Source organism: Onychomys torridus, chromosome 9 (genome assembly GCF_903995425.1).
Source record: "Onychomys torridus chromosome 9, mOncTor1.1, whole genome shotgun sequence".
In the NCBI taxonomy this organism is placed as follows: Eukaryota; Metazoa; Chordata; class Mammalia; order Rodentia; family Cricetidae; genus Onychomys; species Onychomys torridus.
Genome location: NC_050451.1, coordinates 84,971,603 through 84,988,246, shown reverse-complemented (window position 1 = coordinate 84,988,246; position 16,644 = coordinate 84,971,603).

Below are 16,644 nucleotides of genomic sequence, written 5' to 3'. Positions count from 1 at the left end.
GACCAGAGCTTATTTCACCAAGTGCACTGCTCTTTAGTTTTACTTTTGTTACAATAGTGACTTGCTATGTGCCCCAGCTCCCCTTTAACTCACCATGTACCACAGGATAGCTTATAACTTATAATACTCTCGTATCAGATAAGTGCTTAAACTAAAAAAACTGCACAAATGTGTCTGCATGAGATTTCCATCTTTTAAAAGCTTGATTACTATTTCATAGTGAGAGAGAGAGACACACACAGACACACAGACAGACAGACAGACAGAGAGGATCTCATAATTTCTTCATTATTCATGGGGATATGATATTGTTTTCATATTTTGTTTGTTATGAATAATGCTGAAATAAGCTTGGGAAGCAAAGACATTTATGACATTGTGATTTTATTTCCTTTAGGATCACACTAAATAGAGATTCCTGGTTCATGTGGATTCTTTAAAATCTTTTTATGAACCTACATAATATTGCCCACAACTGCTACATCCATTAAAATTTATATTAATTGTATGCACTTTGTATATTTTGACTCCATTTTCTAAATCACTTTGCTAACATTTGTAACCTCCTATGTTTTTGATAATATTCACACTAAAATATGAAGTGCTACCTCATTATGAAACACAGGGAGATGAAATCTCATGATAGAATCATATGAATGTATATTCCACTATGGTTTTGGCTCACATTTCCATGTTGTTTTTTGTTTGGGCTCTTATATAGAGAGCCTCTTTTTCTCTATTACAACAGAGACTGACTGCTTCCAACAAATAGGGTCCACATACATTCGTTTTTTTGCTGTTGTTGACCATCTATGACAGGGTTTATTTTGATGGCTCCTTTGAAAATTACCTTCCACTTTTTATACTCCTATATAGTAATACTTTCCCTTGAATCCAGTCTGACACTTCTTTGACCAGTGTAGGATGCAACAATGTAAATATTTTAGTCTGTTATGTTGACATGGTCTTGTACGTTTTACCTTCTAGTTCCTCAACCAGGCTGGTAGTCTCCTCATTTTAAAGGTTTTGTTTATGTAGAAGCTGAAGAGTATATCAACAAGCCCAGTATAATCAAGTGTTTGGGAGTGTGCATTTCCAGACTTGTAATGAAGCCATTTGGGACCTCCTTTCTACAGCAGTCACTAGGCTGATTCCCCTGAACAAAGCAGGCCAATTCGCCATGTGCAGACTCTAGAAAGAATAAAATCCTATCAGTTTGAGCCACCACTTTTTAGGGTAACTTGTTCCATTGCAGTAGAGAGATTAAATAATGAACAGAAGGAAAGACACTGTTGCTATTTCTTCTGTTCCTGTTGTGAAAATGTTAAAGGCATGTTTGTAATACTTTATTACAGATTTGAATTTGAGACATGTGCTTTGTGTTTAAAAGCAGTAACCAATACTCCTTTCAATTTGAAGGAACTGAAGTTATCTTTCCTTTATTACTTTGAAGTATTCTTCAAGATAACATGGTGCCTGGATGATGCCATATTGAAACTGGAAATGAATGACAACAGATAGCCTTCTGAATAATAAAGGAGAGACTGAACTTCAGTTTTGTTGTTTTGCTTATGTGATCTTTTTCTTAATAATGACAGAAGCTGAATTCAAATGCTTCCTTTCAAATCCAGATACAGTTATGCTGCACTGGATATCAGAATCACAGTTACTCAGTTTCTGAGGCAGTGGGCAGCTTAGTTCTGTGCAATTTCTTAGAGATGTACCTTTTCCCTTCAACAATCCTCAAAACTGCTCTTGATTTTGTCCTGTAAGCAAATGACTGGGGAAGACCATTCTCTCCTTTTCATTTGTAAAAACAAATCATTTAGGCTTTTTAAAAATGCTTTTGGGGTTGGGGATTTAGCTCAGTGGCAGAGTGCTTGTCTAGCAAGTGCAAGGCCCTGAGTTCCATCCTCAGCTTAAAAAAAAAAAAATGTTTTTGATAATTTAAGAGGAAAGTCATGTGTTCTTTTATTTATGTATGTGTTAGTTTAAAATGAAGCTATGAGGGGCAGTAGTGGCACACGAATGTAATCCCAGCACTCAGGAGGCAGAGGCAGGTAGATCTCTGTGAGTTCAAAGCCAGCCTGGTCTACAGAGCTAGTCAAGGACAGGCTCCAAAGCTACAGAGAAACCTTGTCTCGAGGGGGAAAAAAAAAATGAAGCCATGAAAAATTGTGAGCAAAACTATTCCAGATACACCCACACATATTTCCAACTTACGCCATAAAGAGGACACCAAGACAGTAGCAGAAGACATGCAAGGGAAGGCCATTTTAGGAGGCGTCAATAATGAAGGTGAGATTGGAGGGAATTCTAAGTTATCACTTCATATTTCCTAAGGATGCAACCAAATCAAGTATTTGTTGAATTTGCAGCAACTCCATCATGTCAGTGGATTAATCCAGATGTGTAGACCTTTGGGAAACTGCCTAGACCATTTGTGATTTCTGAAATTTGGGTAATAACGATGTGGGAAAAGTCACAAAACATAAATGGTATTTTATCTAAGGTGAAGTATTTGATTATACTAATTCAACAGTTTAAAAGAAAGAATTTATTGCTGTCAAAAAGAATTTAATACTACAAGTCTGAATTTATCTAAAGTCCATTCTTTAATCTTATTAGAAAAGTTTTAAAGAATATTTAAATTGTATTATCAATATAAAATCTTAACTATTTCTTATTTCCCACAAATGCTGTAAGTTGTTGTGAAAGCAATAAGAAAATATCCATGAAATAGACCTTCATAGTTAATCCACTTGATTTTGGAACATTTCAGGACAAACAAAAATTTAATTTATTAGTATAAATAAGACAGATTTCTTCATTTCCCTTGTGTCATTTATGCATGATAATTAAAAAATCTTTTTAACAAATCCCAATTCCCATTACCTCACCCCAGCTGTTAGATGACTAGGACTCAGAAAACACAGATATTTATTTGTGCATACTACTATAGTTGTGACTGGCTTTATTTGCATGCATTCCTGTATTAGCACATTCTTAATGTATTTTACTTGACAATTTTTTATGCAGATATTACAGCACATTTTTGACCACATGTTGGAACATTTGTGAGCAAAAAAATTCCCATCTTTATGTTTGAAATTTATGGGAACACAATTAAAATGAGAGGGGTCCAAAGGTATCAAGATAATTACATTTTTCTAATCTTACTAAACAAGATAAATTACCTGCAGGCCCTCTTATAAAAGATGAAATCTTCATAATAAGTGAATTAATCAAGCAGCAGCTTGCTACTGCACTTGCATTTATAACAGAAATGATTCAAAGACTTATTTTATGGGGAAATTAATGGAAACAGGCTTTTCATTCTTCTGCACCAATTGAAAACCTCAGCAACCAGCTGCCCACTTGTCAAGAAAACAGAAAGAAGCTGGAAACAAAGATAAATAAAAACACCTTTTTCCTGGCACTTTTGAAGAGAAAAAGGAGCTCTCATTTACAGCAGCCATCTGTTTGTTATTTAATATGGGTGAATTACATGCTGTAATGAGTTTGTTTCTGCATCACTCAGTGCAATGGAACACAAGTTCACTCTCATAATGTGCAGCAGTTTTTAAAAGCTAATCATTTAATTGGACACAATCGTCAATGACAAATGGAGATGTAAAAACTCAGCCAGCTGTAGAGTGAATATGTAATCATCGTGAAATCATATTATTTTACACGCTTGAAGACTCCTTAATAGTATCTGATGTTGGTCATAACCACAGACTCTGAAGAATTGAAGGAACATGGTGAAAAACAGCATTCTGAAATGGCCTCATGTAATTGGCCCATATGAATGCCTGTGTCAGAATCATCATTTGACTTGGGCAGGTAAAGCCTTTCTAGAGCATTTATGATTGTCTAATTTCAGCTTTGATTTTTATATTTTTTTCCTTGCATTCCTTTGCAGTCAAGAGCTACTACTTAGAAGCAGCTTGTGAATTATTTTTTAATCTGCTTTAGTGATTTGCAAGGATGTCTCATTTTTATGTGTAATACCACAAACAGCAAGGTTTTAAAGACTGGAAGTTAGCAGATTTTTTTTTTTCTCTTGTACCCACATTCTCCTGCTTCAGGAAATGAAACCTGCACACTATATCTAAGGCTGCACACATTATAGTCAGCTTTTAGACAGCACTGCCATGTTCTGATAAAAATAAAAATACTTCTCTATTACAAAGACTTGAATTCTCCACAAAGAAATTACCCTCATGAACTAATTTCAAAAATAAGAACTATATACTATTTCCAGGCATCTTCAGAGAAGTACAAGAAATAAAGTCATGGCAAAATTTATTTTTACAATGAATTTTGCAACTTGTATACATTCTCTATGTCATGTTATTGACTGGAATTTCATAGAAATGAATATTTTCTTCTTTATACATTTCTAATAATGTTAGTGTTTGTATATTAAAATGCAGAAGACATATACCTTTATAATCAATTTGAAACAGTGATATACTGAGTTACCTCTACATTCTATAGCATATTTTAGCAAAGATGAGAAATAATAATTTTTTTTAATTCTTGATTTGCTTTGTACAAAAATATGTCAACATTTATTATTATAGCCAATAAAATTCAAAGAAGTTCACATCTTATATAAATACCAGTGTTCCAATACTTATTTTTATTTGTTATGTAATGTTCTTATTGCCTTAATACTGCTATTGTTATGGTTTGTCTTTTTATATTCAAAACCAAAGTTGTGTTTTCTGAACAAACTTTTAAAAAAACAACAACAAATATTTTCTGTGTTTATTTTCCTTTGCAGTACATTAGAGGTCCTTTTTCATGTGTGTTCCCTTATAAATAGTGCTTTACAAAGGTATAATTCATTAGAATATGAGGAAGACAATCTTTGAGATCTCACAAAGAACAAACAAATGAAAATAGGGCATGCTTTAACATTTTCATTCTATTACCATTTATACATAAAGATTCTTTATGTCAAAAACAAGGTCAAAAACTGTAAATCCAGGACCCCGAAATAAATCACATGAAGAAAACGACAGCAGAAAAGCACCTTCAATACAGTGTGAATATTCATCCATGAAATAAGGTAAAAATAGATGCCTTACAAATTAAGAAAGCAATCCAAATACTCTGTGAATATGATCTGAAAGAAACCAACTGCCACTCTCTTTCTAGTGAATGATTAGCATAGGAATGGTAAATAAACCAAGATGGGGAATAGAGTTTTGATGATAAGTAAAAGTCAGTTCTGAGCATAAATTCATACAAGTATAATTAGCTACATGGTTATTTGTAGTTAGCCCTCACTTAATCACCACATCTAAGTTCCTTTCCTTCATTCAAAACTATTCTGATATCAAGGCATCACTACATATCAGGAAGAGGCTGTGAAACAGAGACCCATAGACATGATGATTTATTGAAACGGCAACTATTCACAAGAGACCATATAATTTTTTTGAAAATCTGTTTATTTACTCTCAGAGTTACTACTGACTTGGGGAATCAAGGAAGTAACCCGGGGGGAGTAATTTTAAAAGAGAAAAGCAAGATAATCCCCCAGTGCTTCAGGAAGGAAGGGAGAGTACATGTTGTACAATTCCATACAGAGAGGTTAGTAGCTGACAACCACAGCTAAAACCCTTAGAGTAGCTGTCACTGCCAAGGTTTCTTCATGGTATAGTAGCTCTTCACTGTAAAAAACTCCACATACATCTCTACAGAACTCCTTTATTTGAGCTAATGTGGACAAGGAATGCATTTCAAACAGTTGTCTTCCATTGTTTTACAAGATAAGCTTTTAAAAAAGATTGCTGTGTAATTCTACAAGACCAAGTTTATATGTCAACTTTTATACTAATTAGTCCTCATGATCCAAGTTCATAGTAAACTGGTCCCACCCTAAATTTTCAGAGCATTGTTATACTCACGCATCATTTATATCTTGCTATGAAAATGTTTATGAACATATTTCTGCTTCCATTTTTTAAACAGCAAGTGTTATTTAAATGACTGACTTAGTGGTTTTTGCAAATTTTTGGAAGATAGGATTTGTTGGATATTATGTACATAAACATTCCTGTCAGTAATTTCATGTCCAGTGAGATTACATTGAAATACCATATATTCTAAATCTTTGCAAAATCTTTCAGAGTTTGTCACTCTTCCTAGGGTTTTTCTATGGAGCTCAAAACACACTTTGTGTGCCCCACTTTAATATAATTGTTGTTAGTTCATGTTCAAGAATCCTCTTATTCATCCGAGTGCTAATGTCTTTCTCAGCACATAATAAATAACATTGATTAAATAATTGTATATTTTACAGAGTTCCTTAAAGGCAGTGATTTGTTATTATCTTTTTCTTCCAACAATGTTGTACAAAGTTAAGTATATAGCAAATGCTCAATAACTGTCAATTTAATGGTTAATAATTTTTACAAGGATTATAAATGATGCATGGATGTCATAACAATGCATAAAGAAACTTTATATTTTATAATTAAATGAAATTTCAAATATTAGAATCTAAATAAATGATTCCCAAAGATAGTTTTATGCTGGAGGAAATGGAGAGCAGACTTCTATGACCAGTTGTCCTGAGTCAGTCATCTAGATGATCCTGGCTTCCAGGGAATGTGATCTCTCTATCACACTGTCTCAAGACTTTAATTTTATAGGTCTCAATATACAATATGATTTTATCTGAGATGAGGAAATAAAAGAAGAAAAATAGGACTTTCCACATCTCCTATCTAATATATAAAGAATCAATATAAACATTTTTTTTTATATTGCAGGAATTTCTCTGCACAAACAGTCATATAGTAATTAAATTGGTTCATATTTCCTTTAAATTAAAATGTGTGGACAACAAATTATTCTAAAATCTATGAATTATCACAAAAGAAGCCCTGCTCAGTATAACTAGATGGTGACTTTTCTTTCAGATTTCTTAATGAAATCAGTGCAAAGATAAAACCTTATTTTTTTGAAATAAATTGTATGAAACAAATAAAAATGTAGGAGAACTTTACTTTTCAAATTATTAACAAAAATAAATTCATCTCCTGTATTGTGTAACTAGTCATGAATCTGTTTCATATCTCATTAATGGATGATTGGAGCAAAATAATTATTTTCACCAATTAATTAATAATCATAAATTTATCATAACATTTAAGTTAAAAGTATGTTATATAAGATTATAAAATTCTATGAATATCAAAGGATTAACTGAATACTATACTGGAAAAACAAAGATCATGTCAGTAGAATGTGAAAAATTAATATTTCAAAAGTATTATGATAATGAGCCAGTAAAACATGTCTGTATTTTAGAGGTGGTTTCATTGTGGTGGTGTATCTTAGTTTCTCCTAACTTGTTCATCATGTATCACAAGTAAAACAGCATCTAAAGAGCTGTGGGGGAAGTGGGCAGCCACATTGGTTAGTGGCAATTCTGGGTCAGGTTCCCTAATTTTACCAACATTTTAAGAACATCTAAAATCCATAGAACTATTCAGGAGGGCACACAATAGTTAATACTATGTCTTTAAAAAGGAAAAAAGCATTGTGACTTCTTTTTCATTGTGACGTCTTTTTAGTGTTTTGTACAGCTCTGAAAATAACAGTGGAATCAATCTTATATTTCCCAAGTTATTCACAGAGAGATTTAAAACAATATTATACAGAGTTCATTCCAATTATAAACATGATTCAGCATAATATTCTTGCTTAGTTATAAATGTCAGCATTTCCCTTATTTCCAGATCAAAGGTATTGTACATATTCTAGAACGATAGTAAAGAACCATTACTACTAGTTTTGAATCCTTTAGATAAAGGATGCATAAGGAAGTTAAAAATTATAAAGACTCAGAATGTAATTCATCCTATGGTGAGAAGGAACACCTCTATGGAAGGATGCCAACACGTGTTTCAAAGTGTTCAACACTTTGAACAGGCTTTTCTAAGACATGTCTGTACACAAACACACCTAATGGTCTACCAGTCAGCATCACATGGAAGATGGTCAACAATTCTAAAGAGTAGCAAAGTATATTACAAGAGTCTCCTATTGCATGAAGTGAATTTATGGAAGAAGGACTGAGATGAGTAAGTAAACTTATTTTTCTTCGCATTTATTTTTCAGGCTCAGGACAAAGTATAAACTCATTTCAAATCCCAGATTCAAGCCACTTACATTATTTTATTCTACATACACTTCAATAATGCACATTTATTTTTTTTAATGTTGAAAATGTTTCATTTACTCTAAATCTCTGTTTTCTTCAACTGTAAGAAACAGTAATGATACTGCTAATAGAATCAGCATTCTTTGGGCTGGCACTGTCTATTGCATTAGAAACTGCATTATAAACTAAGGTCCAGCAATTGTTAGACACTTAGCAGCCTTTTATTGTCTGACATTTGTAAATAAATTTCCATCTGCCAGTCAGTGGGTTGGAGACATGTAGGAAGGGAAGAAAAGAAACTGGAAAATTTTAGTTCTCACCAAAATTCAAACAGCCCAAGGCAATAAGGATATTATTAAGAGAATAAATTATTCCTTTTAACTGAAGAATTACAAAATCATTCATCATATTGTCCAGATGTTTTTCTTACTAATATTGTATCTCATCCATTTAAGTGTCATGGAAGTTGCTGCATCTGTAATTCTGATTTAAGCCAGTAGGGATAGACAGCTATAATGTCTGAGTTAAAACAAAAAAGAAACAAAGATTAAGTACATTGCATTGAGTGAAGACAAGAAATGAGAAGACAATTCTGTACCAACAGAGGATCCATTCTCCTAAGTGTGTTTTCAAATAATTTCTTTAACACTTGTCTGGAAACTAAGAAGTTTTGCTACATTCCAAAATGATGAGCACAAAGAAAGCCTGTCTTTGTTACTGTAAAACCATTTCAGATTTGTTTTCTTAACAAATTACTATATACAAATTTGCCTTCATCTCTCTAGACTTTCTCTCCTCTTAATTAGAAAATTTTATTATTTTATTATAAGACCCAGGTTTGATACAAACAATTTATTTATATTTTTCTAAGGCCCAATGGTGAGCACAAGAATAAAAGACAAATTGCTACCTTATCACAATTTATTTTAACAGTTTTACTTTTATTTTGTTTCTCATAAATTAGCCTGGTAGTTCCTGCAGTTGCTGGTTTGGGGCCAGGGAATTGTTTCAAGTTTTAAAGCATCCTGTTATACATAATGAGATGCTTCCATGAAAGAGAATGAAAATTATACTTTGATTTGATGTAACGTAGGGATGCATGGATTACAAAAATCCCTTTTCTTAAAGAACACGGTGTCTTGTGATAAGAAAGGCGAAATCTGATGATACAGGAATACTTGTGCTCTAGAGGATACTGGAGAAATTTCCTGATGGGTTGGGTAAGGGTCTTCTTTTGTATTTTATTCTGAGGAACTAATATTTGATTTGAAAGAGAAAGAAATAAAAGCAAATATTGAGATATAAAGGCTCCAAGATTCCATGGAGAAGTACTTCCAAGTGCAAAAAATGACATATTCATAGGCAATGATATGTGAAAAAATAAAATTTTATGTTTTTGTAGTTTACTAATAATGCTGGCAAGCATCACAATTAGTATCCAGAAAATAAAATATTTTGTAAGCAACAGTACTGTCACAAAGAAAATGGGACACTAATGGAATTTTTAAAATAAAGGAATGATTTATTTTTGTGACAATAATTGTAACACACAATTGAGAGCAAAATCCTTTTTGAATACTGATAATCTATGAGTAAATCTGGAAAATGTTTAATATCATACAGACTTAGTCATGGCATGCATACTTATTATTATAATAAACTAAATCCTCACCCCCTCCATCCTTGTCAGTGGTCTGTTATGGAAATCAAATAATCAATGAAAGCAAGAGGCTCTGCTTCAAATATTATAGTATATATGAAGATGATCATATTTTTGTGACAAAAATCTCTTTCCTTTGGTGTATGATTTACTGTGTATGCCAGTACACAGTAAATGCCAATACCCTGCATTACTGTAGTATATTAATGTTACATTGCAGGAGAAATCAGAATAGGATGTCCGACTGCTTGTGAAGAGGCATCATAGATGTTGTTATGAGATCTTATGTTATTTGGCTGCTGTTTTTATTAAACACCAGGATTTCAATTAGATCAGCTTTTCCATTATCTGTAGCAGCATATAAAAATTCCTGTGAACAGTGTGGCTGGATGAGTACAAATGATAAGATTAGTCTGCATCTTCCCTTCAGAACTACATTGAAGTCTAGCTATTTGATTAAGAGTTGTAATGATCTCTCTTATTTTCATGCTGCCATTTCTAAATGCTTATGACACTGTCTTGATCCTAGTCAAACTAATGAAACATGCCACAAATAACACTCAGTGCTGGATTACCTGACTGAGAGTGATTAAATATTAATTGATAGCCAAAATTTATAACTTGAGCTGAAAGTAGTGAATTGAGGGTAAGTGGAGATCTTCAGTGTCTGCCTGTGTCATGGCATACTGATTTGCAAATCAGTATGATCACATACTTTATTAACCAAACCTGGTTATGTATAGTAGTGAAAGTGGCTAAAACTAATACTAAGACCTAGGCAGCAGGCTTACAATGACACAGACAGCCACTATGCCCTCTCCTGTGTTTCCTCATCCTCTCCATTGCAGAGTTTTCCCTATTATTATCATCATTTAAATAATTTAAAGATTACTGAAAATGAAAGAAACCTGTGAAGATAATGTCTCCGGTAAACAGTTCCTGAGACATAAAAAGTATTTAAGTGCCAACATAGATAAACATTATTGAATGGTTAATATTTGGCAATTTACATTTTGGCAATTTTGCCCCAGTGCTTTTTTTTTTTTTTTTTTTTTTTTTTTTTTTTTTTTTTAATTTAATGCCTGAAATGTGAGTCCATGGAATCTGATATTATGATGCAACTATGATTTGTGCAAAATCAACATCAGCTTCCACATACCTATTTCATCAAGTGTCTATCATTTCTTAATGTTGGAACCATTCAGAGCATTTTTTTCTAGATGTTTTGAAGTATTAAGCAAATAATTGTTATCCATATTCACCAACTGTGCTACAGCATTCTGGAATGCCCTACTGTCTGCTAACTATAATGTAGTTTACCCCAGGTCACTCCTCTACCTATGTCTTTATAGGGCCTACCCTGAAATGACTGCATCCCAAGAAACTATCCAGTCACTAACCACAAATAAGGTCACCAGCCTCTTTAAAGTGGGTTCAAATGTTCTTGTTCTTCACTGGTTTCTAAGATAAACCTATAGGAAGAAAACATGAATAATCTTCCTCACTGCTGCCCTTCCAGTTCCAACAGAAATCCAGCATCTACACTGTTCCTATTGAACATCCATACAGGTCACTTTCACAGTGTTTTCTATCAGCCTGCTCCTTAAGTTCTTCAGTATTCAAGGAAACTTGGCCTTAATATTGTTATTAAAATACACTGCATTTCTCTCATAGTTCTGTTCATTTGTCACTGTGCGTGATGATACTGAATTTGCTGCCAATGCTCAGCCTTGGAAATAAGGCAATACATTTTGTTTACTAGAAGAAGAAACTGCCTAAGACTTGACTGACTGAAATAATTACTCTTGAGAGGAGAGTGAAGCAGAAAGCTAGTTTATTTTGATGTTTGCCAGCATACCTAAAATGCCAGCATGGAGGGAACTCGGAAGAAAAATGCGGAAATCTTTCAGATGTTAAAGGGAAGTGGGATAACAAAAGGCACAAAAAAGACAGCAAAATCAATAGATGTGCTGATCTATTCACTTTTATTACTGAACTTTGGGGTTTTGAGCTGAATCCCAGCTATTCCACATGTCCCTAGATATAATGAAGGAATGATATAGGCTTCTGTAAGTTATGGGGTTTATCTCATACATGTGAGTGCCTCGTAACTTATTAGTGCCCAGAGCTATAATGAGTTATGTTACAGTTCTCATACAGAGTCTCCAAAACATGTAACTCACCAAAACCCTGGGCCATTTCATTTATTTAATGCCTTTTTAGTACTGGAGTTTCTAATCCAGAGTTTGTTAATTTTTTTTTCATGGTAACTTGGTAGTGTCCCCTGTGGTATGGTAAATTCCAAAGGTCAGAAGTCTCTATATATTTTGCTGAAGTGAACATTTCCTGCCACAACATCTAAGGAATAATATTTGGGGGTGGCACACCAATACATCATGTCATGCTGACATTTATTTCATGAAGTTTACTGTTTTCTGGTGATACTGTTCATAATGTAAGCCTTTGACTTGTTTGCAATCACAAGTTGGTAGGATATAGAGGTCTGTTAAACATCTCTAGTGAAGGTTTGCAATGAATGTGTGACTGCTCTACAAATTTTCAGAGATGCCTTGCCCTTTCATTTTGGTAGGAGTAGAGATAAGATGATAAAATGCTCTATTCATCTAATGCTATTTCTGTGGGAGTATCTTCAAATTTTCCTGGATTCCCCTTTCAGGTGGCCATATGTGTATATATGTGGGTCATCATTCTGAACAATAGCCCTGAAGAAAATTGCATTTGTTGGAACTGATTCCAAAGAACAAAGTTGTATTAAAAGTGGTCTTTGAACATAATAAAGTAAGATTGCTTTGGGTTGTGTTTGCTTTTCTGCTGTATCTTGACAGTTCATTGGACATGTTACAAAGTGCCACAGGGAAGAAAAAATAGAGATACTTGTTAAGTTTAAAATGCATCTTTGTTAAAAATGTGGGAAAGAATTGTTTTTATGATAATATGAAATAATTTAGTCTAATAAATAGAAAAATGTTCTTGAAACAATTCAACATTTCATTACTTGTAGTCTTATAATTACTTAAGAAACATTTTAATATGTGAATACAAAGACTCGTATGATTAAATATGGCTATGGTATTTCATTAGTGGTTACTTGTCTGAAAAAGCTTGTCAGTAAAGCTATAAAAATATACCATTTACCTTTTTATCATACATGGAATGGGTTCCTCTTCTTCCTTGGTGTACATTCAATAAGTGGCAACTGATTTTACTTGAAACTAGAAGAAAAAGTATAATTAAGAAGGCCTTACTGACTGCAAACAAGTGTTGTCTATTCCAAAATCAAATATAATTGTCTTTGCGTCCTCTTCTTTCCTGGAATGCCTGAGCAACTTCTCTGCTTGTTCCTGTGAGTAATTGAGAGATGATAGAATTTGTATATTACATTAAATGATTCACATTTGCTAATTCCAAAAGTAAAAGTCCATTTAAAAAATACTTAATTAAAAACAAAATAGTTGAATTCCCCAGAGGAACCTAGATTTTTCCCTAAAAGCTCAGCGGTGATCAAGAAGAGAAGAAGAACAACCAGACTGTAGTACCTGACAGACCAAAAATTAAGTGTCTTTAAAAATCAAGCAACATTTGGAGTGGGCTATATAGCTGGAAGTTTTTCTGTGTCCTATCAGCTGGCTGGTGGTCAGGACAAATCTCTCCCACTCGTGTCCCCCAAGTAAACACACAGAGGCTTATATTAATTACAAACTGTATGGTCATTAGCTCAGTCTTACTACTGATTAGTTCTTACACTTAAATTAACCCATAATTCTTAACTTTGTTTAGCCACGTGGCTTGGTACCTTTTCTCAGTTCTGCTTTTACATCTTGCTTCCTCTGTGTCTGGCTGGCAACTCCTCAATCAACCTTTCTCCTCCCAAAATTCTTCTTGTCTGCTTGCCCCACCTATATTCCCATCTGGCCACTGGCCAATCAGTGTTTTATTTATCAAGCAATCAGAGCAACACATATTCCAAAATACAGAACATCCCACAGCAGGGTTATTATGTCTAAATAGTCAAAAAAGATTTTAGTGTAGTGTTTTCCTAATTATAGGTGCTGTCTTCATGATCTTAGTTTTTCTTACTTTTTAGCTTCATATTTGTTTCTGACTTTCGCACACTTGAAATTAAGGAGTCATTTACTGTTTTATAAAGATAATATAAACTAAATAATGTAATGAGATGCTGAAAATTTTAAAAGAAATACAGAAAAATATTGTAAAAGCAAATGAACATGGCACTCTCCAATAAATACTGAGGCCTGAACTACTAAAGAAGTGGAGTTTGCATCTCACTATGACGTGGAAAAGTCTTTATTTTTATTGTACTACCCCAATTGTTACCTAAAACAACAACAATACATAGCTTCTAACAACAGAACAGAGGCAATGTTTCTCCCTTTGGTTCCTGGTATCAAGTTCCAAATCCACCTCCATTTCTTTCCTGTTTTGTATTTGTTTTGTGACCTACTGCTGTCACCAGGGCTGGGAGAAAGGCTACTCAGTGGGTCATGAGTAACTGACCAGTGGCCACATCACTGGAGATGATGACTTCCTCTCTCATAGCAGGCCTCTACTACCTATGGCCCTCTTCATCTGGGTGGCATTTCATGATTTCATTCCTATAGGTAGATGTAACTGTCTTGTTAAATAAGAAACACAGAACCAATTGCAGAGTTAAAAAAACCACAAGGTCAGAGCAAGAGCAGAAAACCTTACCCTTCACTGCTTCTGCTGTCCTTCCTCTCTGCCAGAGACCTACTTCTGCGTATCCTGTCTTTTTTTATAGGCTTTCTGTTCTGTTTTCTCATTGGTTGTAAACCCAGCCACATGACCTCCTTGTCACTGCCTGTTTGTCTTCTATGGTTGGTATTGAGATTAAAGGCGTGTGTCTGCAATGCTGGCTGTATCCTTGAACACACAGAGATCTACCTAGCTCTGCCTCCCAAGTGCTGGGATTAAAGGAGTGCACCACAACCGCCCAGCTTCTGCTCTGGCTTGCTCTGACCTCAAGGCAACTTTATTAACATACTAATAAAATCACATTTCAATACAAATAAAATATCACTATACCTATATATGACCGGATGTTCAAAGCTAGGTATTACACATGCAATTACACCTGTTACAAATTCATGATTGTCAAGGCTATATCACACCTGTAATAAATCATTCTTACCCATGTTACCTGACTTTTATGTTTTTACTTCCTCTTTTTCTCCAATGTTTCCTGTGTCCTGGATCAAGTAATACAGCTTTTATGCTTAAGGCTGAATTAGGAAGTCAAATTACATTCTGATTAATTCTGTTGTTTTAGTCTATCTGTCTTTTTGAAATTGATGCATCTTGTTTAGTTTTTCATTTGTCCTTTAAAGAATAACTTTGTTTAGTAGAAGATGTATTGATTTGTAAATATTCTATATAATAACCCATGCATATAATAATATAAATTGTCATTTTAGTATAGTTTAGGTTAAAACGCTTAGAAAATTTTTGATCCCATAATCACACTCTGTTTTCTCCTTGGCTCCTTATTCATGTGAGAACTGTCAAAAAATTGAAAGAAGACACATCTAAGGTAGCTCAAAAAATAAGAGTTTATTTTTTATGGAGAAAGGAGCATGGGTAGCGACCAAAGACATCATTCTATCAACCTGCATTATATAAGTAAAGTTTACACAGTTTTGAAAGTCTTTAGAACAGATAGCTCCCTACAATGTCTCTTCTGTCTTGGTGATTGACAGGCATATTTACATGGAAGAGTCAGGGTTATAACTTCGATGTTCGCCAAAAAACTGCAACTAAATAGAAGTCTTTAAAAATGTGTCTTTAAATATCTGGCAGAATTTATAATGTCATTATCTTACCAATAGTTGGAAAACACTGTCATGCATTGTTTTCCTTATTTTAGATAATGTTTTTGTAATCTTTATTTTCATTGCATTTCAGTTTCATATTTGCTTCTGAAACACACACAAAATCTTCAGTTTCTAGGACCAGCTTACAATTCAGTTCTCTTCATTTTGGTCAATAAAGAAATAATTACACTTTAAGTCCTTGATATTGCAAACTCTACATTAGTTATGATGAGTTGAACATAATCATGGGACATTAGCCCTATAAATGTTATGTGAGTATTGACCACCATGACCTGGTATGGTGGGTCTGTGCAACATAAACCTCCTCAGGCACCTTCTTCTTGTGGTGTAAGCATGGCAAGCAGACCTGATAAGTGCTGTGGGATGTTCAAGTACATACAGGACCCATAAAAAGGTGACTGTCCAAACTTCCAGCTGTCTCTGTCTACCCTGCAAAACTCCCAAAAGTTGCTTGCATCTTTCTGCCGTTTCTCAAGTAATATTATATCCTTCTGAGGTCTTTGATGTGATTGAATACTAGATAATTATAATTTCCTGTTATGATAAAATTAAGTTACATATAAAACCTTAGATGCACAAATATAAGACAGATAGGATATCTTTTAATATTGTAACTGTAATTCTTGTTTGATAATTGTTTTGTTATCTGTAATTTTACTATATAAAAGTTAAAACTTTGCTTTTTGAAAAAAAGAAAAGGGGAAGTGCTATGGAATGTTCAAGTATATCAAATGTGTTGCTCTGATTGGTTAAAATAAAACACTGATTGGCCAGTAGCCAGGCAGGAAGTATAGGTGGGACAAAGAGAGAATTCTGGGAAGAGAAGTCGGAGGTAGAGAGAGCTGCCAGCAGCCACCATGATAAGCAAGATGTAAGGTACAGGTAAGCCACGAGCCATGTGGCAA